At 33.3% G+C, this 14,502-nt stretch overlaps 1 protein-coding gene across 1 annotated transcript in view; it reads left to right on the top strand.

Moving 5' to 3' along the window:
• Nucleotides 1-14,502, top strand: part of LMF1 (lipase maturation factor 1) — a gene marked incomplete at its 5' end in the record, with an annotated part of 469,398 nt that overhangs the window by 63,519 nt on the left and 391,377 nt on the right. The window lies entirely within an intron of this gene.

Genomic DNA, 14,502 nt, shown 5'->3' with positions numbered 1-14,502 from the left:
GCTTTTTGTCTCTTTCTCTGAGAACTGTAAGAAGTTGTCTCTAGAAAGAGTATCTAAATGAACTGTTCTTTTCTTCTACTAACTTTGTGACTTCTTTGACCACATTTTTTCCTCTAAACTCTGTTCTTTGTGTATTGTCTTTCCTGTTTAGAATGGTAACATAACTCCTTAAGGCTAGGGACTGCCTTATTTTCATATTTGTATTTGTAACACTTAGCATAATACTAGAAACATACTAAGCATTGGTAACTGAATGCTTTCATTCATTCATTTATTTACTAGTATAAACTCATTTCATAAATGAAAAAAACTGAGACCCAGATGGGTTTAGTAATTTGTTCATGGACACATAGCTAATTTAATATCAGAAGTGGGATTTGAGCTCCTCCATGTGAATTCAGTACTCTTTTCATTGTGCCGGACTGTATTCTCTAGAATATATAGGATGCTGAAACTGATGCTTTAGTTCTATCTTCTCCTAGTTAGAGCTGATTTTCCCTCAGTTAATCAATTAAGTAGGATATTAGATTGGATAGTAAAAGTGACGTTAGGTTATGAAGAATATTAAAGTACAACCAAATGAATCTAGATGGTCCAAGAAAAAGAGAACCATTTTAAGTTCTTGAGCATGGAATAATGTGATGAAATGGCTATTTTAGGAAAGTTAATCTGACAGCCGTGGATGATGTATAAAATGGATTGAGGAAGGAAAGACTAAAATCAGAAAGACAGTTAGGGGGCTGTTGTAGTAATCCTTTACCCTATTTAAGACAGACTAAATGAGTTAATATTACTAAGTAAGTATTGAAGAAACACATTGGTATTGGAAGTAAATTGAAGGGAATCTATTTATTTTAGGATCAACTCAGTTAATTGAGTTTTTAAATACTGAGCTTCTAAAATTCCTATCTGTAATGATTTGTATTTATAAATATACCTTAAAGATACATTTTAACTAGATGAAAATTATGAAGCTATTATCAATTTCTAGTAATGTGTGCTATGTAGGATTTCATTTTTAAATAACAGTGAGTTTGTTATAAATGGTGTTAAATGTGAATATGAAATATCTTGCCAAAAATAAGCCATATTCTCCAAGCATACAGACTTGAGGGTAAACAATGTTCCTCTTTTTCTGTTGAAATTTGCACACTATTTGTATATATAGACTCAAGACACAGGCGCCTTAATTTCAGGATTTTAAATGGAGCATGTAGGAAGCAAAAAAAATCAATACAGTGACTTTGTAAACAGGGAGAACCTTAGAAATTTTCTGGCAGAAGGAATAATGAAAGAGTTCTGCTCTATGTAGTAGGCAAAGGAAGCATGTTTTCTATTTGCAATTGCATCAGATGAAAAATTATTTGATGTTGTAATGCTCAGGAAAAAGGGGGACATTGCAAAAAAAAAAAAAAAAAAAACCAACCAAGAATAATTGCCAATTTCTTCCATTAAGACTTCCCAGTTTTTTCTAACCATATTTCTCCATATCCTCAAACTCCATTTTCTATAATTGAGACATATTTTGGATGAAATAGTGTTTTCTGATTTCAAATAGGTAACTCTATTAGTATGCATGTTAATCATTACTCTTATTACATGCGATAAATGACTTTTCAGCAAATAAAATATCTTGACTTATTTTAAAAGCTGTTCCCATGTTAATGATGCTAAAATTTTGAGTGATTTCAATTCTGTGGGACTGAATTCTGTGGGAAGTGTCATAATGTGGGTGGCATTTAAAGGTTACTGAAAAGGGTGGAGATGTGATTAGCTAATAAGAGAGATGAGCAATGTAACAAAGAACAAAATCAGGAGACTTTGAAGTGAGTGGAATCTTGCTTGGAGTCTGAGTGCCTGTAGGAAAATCTTATTAGATGTAATGAAATAAATGTTGGAATGCAACATATCCTTGTAAATACCCAAATCAAACGGATGTAGTTGTCATTTCATTGACAAGCGTGCCCTCATCCTGGGCATTATAGCTCTGAAATTGAGAGTAATTATTCTAATTTGTTTTATTACATTAGTGTGGGTAGAACTAAAGAAAGGAAGCTTTCTTTTATGGCTTTATCATTATTCATACAAGAGAACTCAGAAGGGACAGACTTCTGACTCTTGCACTGAGGCTTCATGGGAATTTTTGGAAAATGATGTCTACAATGTTCTGACCTTTGACCTTCCAGCTGCAGTCCTCCTCCACTCTGCAGGGATCCCATACTTGACTCCTTAGCAACCTCCTTTGTGCCTCTGATCTCTATCCATTTGTCTAGTAATAGCCCTTGGCAGGAAGACTTGTTGTTCCTCAGTGGCTTAAAAAGGCATAGAGCCGTTAATGCCAAGTACTTTTCAAAATCCCTTTCACCCACTTCTTACAGCTACTCTTCAAAGTCAATCAAATGGGATGCAGTGTTGGTAATTTTCAAAGGATCTTTAAGATAGAAAGAAAAAGATAAACTAAAATGAAACACGAAAAACCCGAAAAAAAGTTACTAAACTTTTTTTCATAAATCCATTTTTTAAGCCAAAGGTTTTTTTCTATAGGCAACTCTGCTAAAAAGATATTTTATAGGTATTTTGATGGTGACTTTATATTCAGTAGCACTTTGCAAAAACTGTTACAAAACAGAAACTTTGCTACAATTCTAGGTTGAAAAAAATTGCACTTCTATATTTGCATACATACACACGTGTGTGTGATTAGAATTTGAAAAGAAACTATAACAGCAGTCTTACCTAGTTCTTTGTCAAAGGGATCTCAAATTCTAAAAATAGCAAGTCTTTACTTTACTGCTTTCTAAAGTCTTTCCTTAAAACCCTGCAGCCAACCAACTCATCATATCCCAAGTAAGTGTACAAATTATATGTATACATATATAAATGCACTTGTATACATATATATAAATACATACATGTATTGTGTAAGGTATACTACTAAATTAAACCATATTCCTTTTTGACAGAATTTAATGGTCAGGAAGAAATGGGGTCAAAAGATATACCCATATATGCATACATAGATATAGTCATATCTATGTATATGTTTACATATGTCTTTATGTGTATATGCTATATATGTTTATACATGTGTTTATCTTCATGGTATCTATATATATCAATTTATGTGCATCTATATCTATATAAAGAAACATAGAATATATGACTGTCTATACTTTTCTGAACTCAGTCATTGTTTAGACTTTGTACTTCATAGTGAAGAACTGTTAATCAGTCTGCTACTTTGACATTTCAACATGTCATTATGTTCCTAGAATTTTCAAAGAATAATGAATCATTAAAGAATCACTGCAAACAAGGTCAATACCCATAGGATTTGTAAGCAGTTGGTAATTCATCTGTCAGCTTGTCCCCGAAATTAGTCAGGCCAACTTTCCTTGACCAGTCTTGTGGAGACAAAGGAGGCTTCCTATGACCAGTGGCCAGAAGCAGAAGTGGCACCTTAGAATTAGAATTTGAAAAAAATATATATAACCGCAGTTTTACCTTGGTCTTTGTCAAAGGGATCTCAAGTACTAAAAACATTGTCTTTTCTTAGCCTGCTTTTTAAAAATCTTTCCTTAAGACCCTAGCCTGTTTCAAACTCATCATGTCCCAAATTAACTCACTGTTTTTCCCCTAAACTTTTTTTCCAAATTTCCTTATTCTTCCCATCATCCAGGATAATGACATAGGAATTAATATTTGACTTTTCCCTCTTGATCAGCCTCAATGTCCATCCTGGTCTTCGTGATTCTACCTGTTCAGCATCTCTTATGTTGTTCTCTACTCTCTTTATTCAGACTTATTATATATTCCTTCCCTTCTCTCAGCCAAACTGACCTTCTGTTCCTCATTCATGTCTTACTATGTCCTTTCAGAATGTCTTTGCACTCACCATTTACTCACACATTCCTTCTTCACATCTTACTGATAAAAATCTCTTACTTTCTTTAAATTATAACATAAGCACCATTTCTTTCTTACTAGCCATTCATGATTCCCTCCTTTAATGGATCGTGCTTCTTCCTAATTGCCTTGTATTAATCTTTTGTATGTTCTGAATGTATACACACACATACATACGCATGTGTATAATGTTGTCTACCTGATAGAATGTAACCTTCTTGCATATGCTTATTTATATCCTGATTCTTTGCATTTATAATCTAGCCATCCTTATTCAGGCCCTCATTACTTCTTGTCTGCATTGTAATGATAGTTTCCTGAATAGTCCCTCTCCCATTCAGGTCCATCATTCTGCATAATTGCCAAATTTATATTCTTAATGTTCAACTCTTGACTTTTTCACTTGCTCAAGAAGCATTAGTAGATTTCTCTTGCTTCAAGGTTAAAATCGAAATCATCTACATTTTATTTAAAACACTACACTTGTTCCAGCATACATTTCCATATTGATTACATATGACTCCATCTTCAGATTGGATGTTTCCTCCACATTGACTTATTTACTTTTCTTAGGACAAAACTTTTTATTCCTTGCCCCTATCTGGGTCTTATACAGCCTTTGTCTTCACAGTTAGAATACTCTCCTATCTTTCTTTTTTTTTTGGAAAGTTCTTTCTTTTTTCAAGCTTAAGTGTCACCTAATTCAGGAAGCGTTTCCTAATTCATTTTTGTTGTTGTTGTTGATGTCCCACCTCTGAAATAATTTTGTAATTAGTTTATATTTCTTTTATATTACTATTACTACTACCACCATCACCACCACCACTACCATTACCACCAAAAACCATCACCATCACCATCACTACTACCATAACCACCAGTCAATCAATAAATATATTAAACACTTGTTATATGCCAGGCACTGTACTAAGTGCTGGAAATCCAAAAAGAGGTAAAAGATGATGATTATGATGGTAATGATTAACATTTATATTATTCTTTGAAGTTTGCAAAGTGTTGTACAAATATCTAACAGCAATCTTGGAATGTAGATTCTAGTAGTTTTACAGATGAGGAAACTGAGACTGAGTTAAGCTGATTGACTTGCAAATGGTCATGTAGCTAGTAAACATGCTGGATTTGATCAAAGTTATTCCTGACTCCAAGGCCAGTATTCTATTCATTACTCTATCTGTGAACATTATTTTTCTTCTTAGTAAAATGTTTACTAAGTTGTCAGTTCCTTGAGAACAAGGATGATATTGCTTTTATATTTGTATCCCTGGGTCCTTTAGTGTGGTTCTTGGTGTGGTGGGAATTTAATAAATGTTTGTTGATCGATTTGATTGAATTGGTTTATTAAAAAAAAAAAACCTTCATTTTTCTATTTATGGTTCACTATTTTAGCTTACACATTTTACTCTTAAGTTTAATATTCACTGAGGCTGCCTACATTTTAATTTAAAAGTCAGTCCAACCCATGATCTTGTGTGGTTGGTGTCTCATATCTGTTGAGTAAATGCAATTTTTTCTAAAGGTAAGGAGAGTCGACACACACTAGAGAAAACAATTAAAGAAAGAACCTGGAACACCTGATTTTAGAGTCAGATCTAAAATTGGTCTGTTTTCAAAACAAAGATATTTGTTTCATTTATAGGATTTAGAATTAGAAAGTATAAAGGTTCTTTTGGGCAATATACCACTTTAAGTACCCTTTATGTGCAATGTGATAAATCAAAACAAATTTTAAAACATTGTGAATGCTGTTAAATTGAAATTAATTCATTTTTTTGGGGGGAAATCAATTAAATCAGTTGTTGAGCACCACAAATTCAATGCTTGATTGAATTTTTCATCCTTCAACCAGTTGTTTTGATGTTGTATAGACACAACCCAATTTGTGCACAGCTTTCTGCATTTTCCAACTGGCACATGTTGCTTTCATGGTCGATAATTGTTTAGTCTCAGTTTCCCAGGGTGCATCAGAACTAAAAAAATCCCCATGTCGAGCCAACATTTAAAATATTTAGTTACCACTCTACTACCATACTGTCTTTTCCATTTGCCTGTTTGAAATTTTACCCTTTGCAGAGCAGAAAGGATAGGAGTAGGTTTAAATGCTATTGCTAGAAATAATTGGGGGGAGGGTAAAGCATCCAAACTTAGAGATATGCAAGAAATTCCTTACAGTGAGGAACATTGTATCAGCAAAAACTGATTTTAATTTGAGCAGAGCAAAAGGAAAAACAGAAATCTCTAGAGATTCTTCAAGTATATATATATATATATATATATATATATATATATATATATATGTATATATATATGTATGTATATATATATGTATATAGATATATATTTGATTATTTGAAAATGAGAAGTTAAAATAATGTATCTTCAATCCAGAGATTTCAGTGTGAATTACAAACATCAATTCTACCTTCCTTGTGAAATAGATTTAGGCCTATTCTCTTTTTACACAGAAGAAGTTGGTTCACAAAGACAAGAAGTGGCCCGCTGCCTCTGAGTGTGGCCTCCAGCTGGGCCTTAACCACTAGCCCATGCTCCCACCCCAAGTTATATTGTAGTATTCTGGGCTACCAGAGCATAATTGTTCAGTTGCTGAACAGATTCAAATTGCATAGATCTTTATATGATGTGCCTGGGAGACAGGACTTCATCTGCATGATTAACTAGGGCTTTTCCTTTTCAAAAACTTTTTTTTTTTTATATAGACTAGTGAAAATGATTAATTAGAGATCATTATTCTACTGTCTACAGATCTCTTACCACTTTCCCCCCTTTTTGAGGAAAGGAAACAAAGTCTAAAGATTAATTCCTCCTGCACCATAAACTGTACTTTTAGAAGACCATGGAAGAATTTCCAGAATGACCAAGCAAACTACATGAAATAATAGAAATAAATATGGCAAAATTGGATATTAAATTGAAATACTTAAGAAACATTTCTTTTCAATGTCAGTTTTCATTCTTAATTCTTTAAAAATATTTCATTTTTAGACCATGTTATATACCATATGTATAATGATTTCTTTTCCATTGATTGAAATTTTTTGGAAATAAAAGAATAAAGAAACAGCAAGATTCACCAAGAGATAAGAAATGGTGTAGCTTGATGAACGTGATGGTTCACATGTTCATCAACTGCCTGAAGTTTAGCACATATTATCAGGTATTGTGCTGGAGCATTGCTTCTTCAGATCTGCTTAATATCCAAACACAAATTATATTTTTCTTTTGGTTTATTGTAAAAATGAATAATGCATTATATTGAGAGAGAGAGACAGACACAGAGATAAACATAGACTAGAACAACAGACACAGACAGATATTGTTTAATGTCCGAGATATTTGTTTACCTGCAATGGAGCATAATTCTGGTATGCATTTATTTCATTTTTCTGATTAATTGACTTTTAAGCAATATGTTTTATGTTGACATCTCTTAAAGCAGAATTGCCTCAGCAGAGAATATTGCCCTCTTTTTAACTCTTCTCTGCACCCTCCCAACCCCTACTTCTAACCCCAGTTCAGTTAAGGCACATTAAAACATCTTTGGATGGGCTCTAAATTTATAACAATCCAGGCATGTTCTCGTTCTTACTTTCCCAAGCAGATATCAATAGCATTTTACAGACATAGCTTTAGGTCACTCAGCTTTCTTTGGGTCTGGTGTGCTATTGGCCTGTCTGTACCATTTTTTTCAGAATTAATTTTGGGCTGAAAAAGGCTCAAAGACAGCTTTGTTCCTTTGACACTCACTTTGGAAGAAAAAAATCCGTGGAAAATCTGACATCTGCATTGTAGAGAAAAATCAATAGATAGGGAGGAATATAATTATCCCCCACTTCTGAAAGAATTTTTTAGATTTTTAAGTGTCTCATATCAGCTTAGAACTTGAATGACATTTTAATTATTTAGTTTTTTTTTTCTTTCCTGGTTTGAATCACCAACGAGTTTAATTCTTATATTCTGAAAGAATACAGACGGGTTGAACACAGGAGATAACGAAAGGACTTCATCTGCTGAAATACAACTTCTTTTCTCAATTAAAACAGTTAAACATATATGTGAATCAGAAACCAAATCAACAAGGCATTCTTAATGGTCTTCTTTATGCTTTTGTGCTGACAGATTAATCATCTAATGAATTAGATGTCAATTCTTTAGATCTCATGAAAATAAGGATACAATTGATTTTACTAAGATTTTTTTTTTTGGCACAAAATGTGAAACTATAAAACATTTAAATAATTATAAAATCTGCTCTTTGATGTTTTTATGGTTATGTTGTGATTATAGCTGTATGGAATTTATCACTCAAAAAAATTCACAGATGATTATTCACTATAAAAAAAGTTTTACCATAGAGTTTCTTTGAGCATTCCTGAAACACTGAAGATATAATCAAAATGCTATTTGTGCACAAAATTTAAAGGAACATATCTAGAATATAATTGCAATATATGTGATTCTATTGATAATGTTCTGTGATGAGATCATTTTTTAAAAAAGGGGGTCTGTGCCTTTATATCACTGTTTAAATTTTCTACTCAAACATTCCTTTATTTGTAAAGTATATGTAGTACTGGTAAGCATTGAAAAATCATTCCTTAATTAATTTCAGGATCTATATTTCTTGAAATGAAATCTTTGCATATTTTACTAATAATCATTTTAAAGGATGTTATTTTCTGATACCTTGAAATGTTGAATATTAAAAATTACCTTAAGGTATATTTCTTTAAAATAGGTAGTAAAAATAGCAAGAACTAACATTTAAAATTTATAAAAAATAATTTACATATTTATTATGTGAGGTTAAAAAAAGAAATTAGAGACAAGAGGGCCTTGAATGTCAGGCTAAGGAATTTATATTTTATTAAATAAACAATGAAGAGCTTTTTGAACAGGGGGATGATGAGATTATAAGATTACTATGTCAATGTGAAAAATAATTGAAAGAAAGAGGAATCAGGGGCTAGTTAGGTAAGCTATTAAGGTCAACTAAGCAAGATGTCTGGAAGACCTAAAGCAGGATAGTTTCAATATGAGTAGCAAAGAAGGGGTTTATGGGAAATATAATGCTGAGTTAAAATAAAAGGAAAATGATTAGCTGTAGAAGGGGACTTAGAAATTATCTGTTTAATCCTCCTTATTTTATAGATTAGAAAATTGAGGCCCAGAGAGGTTAAGTAGGCTTGCACAATATCAGTAAGCAGCATTCTCCAAATTTAACTCAGGTCCTCTAACTCCACATCTATCTAATATCCATATCCAGGCTCTTTCTTCATATCATGCAAAAGACAAAATCTTAGTATCTGGGGGAAAGTGAGGCAAAGAGAAGAGGCAAAGATGAATCAAATTTTGATTCTGAGTAATTTTAACAACATGGGTATCAATAATAGGATGAAAATAAGATGCAGATATGGAAAAGAACTTTGCAGTTTTCCAAATGCAATTCTCTCCTGTTTAATTCTGAGCTTAGGTCCTTGTCTCTCTGTAGTGCTTGTCCAAAATCTACCAACTCAATGGTCTAATAATTCGGTGGCATGCCAATCTGTAAATAGGCATTTTTTATCAATCTCTTTAATTTTTTCTATATGGATTTTAAGTTAGATTTCTTTTGAATAACTAGGATCTTATTGAAGAGGTCCTGTCGTATTCTGAGGGTCAGTGTGATCTGAGATGAGCAATTCAGGGCATTCAAGAAGTTGTCTATACTTTGAATAATTCCAGACTGTTTTCCAATGCAAAGAACCAAATTTTAACACAGATTGTCCCACTTCTGTGTCATGAAAGATTCTGTATCATGAAAAATAATAAAATCTTAAAACACTTCAGTCCCCAAGTAGCAAAAAATGTGGATGGCCCCAAGGGGACAATGGAGAAATGTACAAAGGAAGAGATGCAGTGTTTGTCCAGTGATCAGTTTATGGGCAATAAGTAGCTGAAGGTCTATCACAAGGAAAAGTATAATCATAGAAGGAAATGGGATATCTGTGTACGTTATTCCTCAGTCTTTTCACATGAGTAGTCCAAATGCTTCACACTGATATATGTAAAAGGTCCCAGAAGAGGGTTTCTGGTATTCCAAAGAATGACAGGATATATAGGAGAATGTAGACAGAAAATATATATGATAAAATTTACCTAGAAAGTTTGCATCAATGAGAAGGAAAAAACACCTTGATGAAATAATAAATCTGTTGATATATTTAAAGCTTAAGGTACAGGGGCTCTTATTTTTAATTGAGTAAAAAAATTTTCTCTCTATCATCTATATCTATTGATAAAGATTTTTTAAAGAATGAAATTGATTTAGCAGATTTTTAGTAGATATATAATTTGGTATAATTTCTTATATTTGATACTATTGTATATGGTTCCATTAAAATTGAAAAATAATGTAAATGAGAGGTAACTAGATTTAGCACCATTTATGTGGGCACCCAACACCTGTTAGCTACCAGTGTGACCTGGACAAGTCACTTGGCCCCTCTTCCCCCAAAGAATGTATATGTAATTACTTTGTGCTATCTAAACTTAATAGATAATTGTTGTTGGCTATTTTTCCTAATTACCTCCTCTGATAGTTTTTAACCTTTTTATGATTAAGAGCCATAGGAAAAAAGTTGTGTTAATATCAATAAAATGGATATTAGAAGAATATCTATTTGCTTTGAACTTATTCATGATATCATCATATGGAATATTGCTCCTCAGATTGGTTGTCAAATATATCATGTTTTCAGAATTAAATAATAATAATAATAATCCTGCTTTGGATATATACAGTGATTGATGTCTTTTGTGCTATCTTTTGCATGCCAAATTTCACCTTTAATTTTTGTAGTTGTAAATCTCATTAGCATTAATTTATTTACTTTTTTCATGTTTCAGGTCTCTTACTTTTCTATCTCATTTTCCTTTTCTCTACCACTCTGAGTAGTAGACAACAAATGAAAAATTGAAAAAAGTTTAGAACAATAAACTCTATAAATCTATATATTTATCTAATTACATATATAATATTCATTTGTTTCATAATAGCAACAACAATAATAATTTTTCTATAGTTCCCAGTATATGCCAGATACTGTTCTAAACTCTTTACATATATGATCTTTGATTCTCACAACAACCATGCGAAGTTGGTACTGTTATTATTCCTATTTTAGAGCTGAAGAAACTAAGGTAAACAGAGGCCAAATGACTTGCTGAGGGTCACATAACTACTAATAAGCATCTGGGGTCATATTTGAACTCAGGTCTTTCCTAACCTGCAGCTTCTCCGTCTTATGCTAAATTTGTAAAAACTACCTAAGTGAGCCCAAAATCCCTGGAAGTGGGGTCACCTCCAGACCAACAGCTGTTGTTGTAGCCTATATCCCATAGCTATCATTTAGGGAAGCAATTCTTGAGGAGAATGTACAAGGCATCATCACCATCACTAATGGGGTAGGAAAACCAGTTTTGCTGAAGCAGCAAGTCATTCTGAAGGAGACAAAGGAGGTGACATATACCAGGCAAGTCAAGCCATCACCACTTTTTCTTACATCTAATGGAGATAGCTTAGGAATCTGATTCCACCTGAGCCCTGTAGCCATCACTGAAGAGAACTGTGGATGGAGAAAGGATCTGTCCTAATCATGTGGCTACAGCTGCCAAAAACCCAGGAAAAATAAATTCTTTCCACCAAAGTTCTTGACACTGTTGAATGAAAAGCTAATGATTTTTTTCAATGAAAATGACATTCAAAAACATTTATTACCATATCTTTTGATACTATACTGTAATGACCATGAGACCTTATAGTTCAAATCCTCTATATACTTTACATTTCCCTATTAGAATGAGTGAACTTAATATGGAAATATGTTTAATGATGGTACATGTGTAACCTATATCAGGTTATTTGCCATCTTGGGGTGCAGGGAAGAAAAGAAGAAAAAATTGGAACTCAAAATCTTATAATAAGAGAATATTGATTTGGAACTATGCTCAATAAAGTTATCAAACTGTGCATACCCTTTGACCCAGCCGTGTTACTACCGGGCTTGCATCCCAAAGAAATCTTAAAGAAGGGAAAGGGACCTGTATGTGCATGAATGTTTGTGGCAGCCCTCTTTGTAGTGGCCAGAAACTGGAAACTGAATGGAGGAAATGATGAAGGGGAGGAGATGGCTCAGTGGGTAGAACACCAGCCCTAAAGTCACGAGGACCTGAGTTCAAATCCAGCCTCAGACACTTAACAATTCCTGGTTGTGTGACCATGGGCAAGTCACTTAACCCCAACTGCCTCAGCAAAAAGCAAAAAGAAGAAGAGAAACAAACAGAAAAAAGAGAGAGAGAGATCTGAGCTCTCCTCTCCCCTTCCTTTTCCACTCCCCTGCCTCCACCCACCAAAACCGTCATTTCCTATACAACACATCAGGACTTGCACAAAGAATGGTGGGGGCCATTCTTTCTCCAAGCTTATATATTAATAGAGTATGGTCCAATCACTATTTAGCCTCATGTGCTTGGGACCTCAGTGCATCAACTCAAGCCTCAGCCCATTACAGATGCCCATCAACGGGAGAATGGTTGAATAAATTGTGGTATATGAATGTTATGGAATATTATTGTTCAGTAAGAAATGACCAGCAGGATGACTTCAGAGAGGCCTGGAAACACTTACATGAACTGATGTTGAGTGAAATGAGCAGGACCAGGAGATCATTATATACTTCAACAACAATACTGTATGATGATCAATTCTGATGGCCGTGGGTCTCTTCAACAATGAGATTAAACAAATCAGTTCCAGTACAGCAGTAATGAATTGAACCTGCTACACCCAGTGAAAGAACTCTGGGAGATGACTATGAACCACTACATAGAATTCCCAATCTCTATTTTTGTCCGCCTGCATTTTTTATTTTCTTCACAGGTTAATTGTACACTATTTCAAAGTCTGGTTCTTCTTGTGCAGCAAAATAACTGTATGGACATGTATACATATATTGTATTTAACATATACTTTAACATATTTAACATGTATTGATCTACCTGCCATCTGGGGGAGGGGGTTGGGGAGAAGGAGGGGAAAAATTGGAACAAAAGGTTTTGCAATTGTCAGTGTTGTAAAATAACCCATGCATATATCTTGTAAATAAAAAGCTGTAATAAAAAAAGAATGTATATTGAAACAGTATATTTATGGATTCTGGTTTCTAAGCCCATTCAGCTATCAATTTCCATTTTATGGGTGAATTCATCACATCCTTTTTTATGATCGCCAATTATGTATTTTCCTCCATCTTATTTTCTTTTCTTTATTCTTCTTTCTCTCTCTTTTTTTCCTATCCCTTCTCAGAAATCTGTTTTGCTTTTGTCTACTGCCTTTATTACCCTTATCCCCTTTTTCTTATTCCCTTTCCTTTCTACTTCCTTTTTGAATAAGATAGATTTCTATATGGGACTCAATGTGTATATAGGTGACAAACATACGTGTGTGTGTGTGTGTATATATGTATATGTATATATATACAGAGACAGAGACAGTGACAGAGACAGAGACAGAGAGAGACAGAGAGGTATTCTTCCCTCTGAACCAATTCCACTTCCAACTAGAGTGATGTTCAAGTATTTCCTGCTACCCCCAATCCCATTTTCTCCTCCACTACAAAATTTATTCAGTTTTGCCAGGTATCTTCCTGGGAGTGTTCATATTGGGATCTATTTCAGGAGATGATTAGTAGATTCTTTCAATTTCTCTTTTATTTCATGGATCTAAGTTGTTTAGGGGTCTTTTTTTCAGTTTTTCTTTTTATACTTTTTGAAATATGTCTAAGCTCTTTTTTTATTATGGCTTTCAAATGGTAGTTTAATAATTCTTAAACAATTCTGTCTTGATCTATTTCCAGGTCAGTTGTTTTCCTGATGAGATACTTCATATTTTCTTCTTTTTAAAAAAAAAATATTTGACTTTGCTTTGTGGATTCTTGTTTTCTCATGGTGTCACTAGCTTCTATTTGCCAAATTCTTATTTTTAAGGAAGTATTATGTTCTTCAGTGAATTTTTGTTCCTCTTGTACCAGTTGACCAATTCTGGTTTTTAAAGCATTATTTTCTTTAGTATTTTTTTGTTTCTTCTTACCAAGCTGTTAAGTTCTCTTTTCATAATTTTCTTGTATCACTCTCATTTCTTTCCTCATTTTTCTCCTATTTTTGTCTCTTTCTTTAACTCTTCTGGGAATTTTTGTTATGCCTGTCTACAATTTGTATTTTGAAATTTTGTTTGTAGCTATTTTTCACATTGTTGCCTTCTGAGTTTGTTTTTCAGTCTTCCCTGTTACCATTGTAGCTTTTTGTATTAAAATTCTTTATATAGTGTTTGCTTCTTTTCCCAGCCTATTTCTTGATTTTGTTCTTCTGTTAAAATTGGCCTCTGCTTACCTAGGAATGTGGTGAAGGCACTGTCTCAGTCTTCAGGCTTTTTCCTGCTTCTTTTTTCAGAGGCACTTTTGGAAGGCTTAAGTTTTCTGTGCTTACAATATGGTGTTACTTAGGGAGAGTAACCTCTTCTTC

This window comes from Antechinus flavipes, chromosome 1 (assembly GCF_016432865.1).
Source record: "Antechinus flavipes isolate AdamAnt ecotype Samford, QLD, Australia chromosome 1, AdamAnt_v2, whole genome shotgun sequence".
NCBI classification, from domain to species: Eukaryota; Metazoa; Chordata; class Mammalia; order Dasyuromorphia; family Dasyuridae; genus Antechinus; species Antechinus flavipes.
Note: the sequence above shows the minus strand (reverse complement) of the source record. Positions and strands in the feature narration are given on the sequence as shown.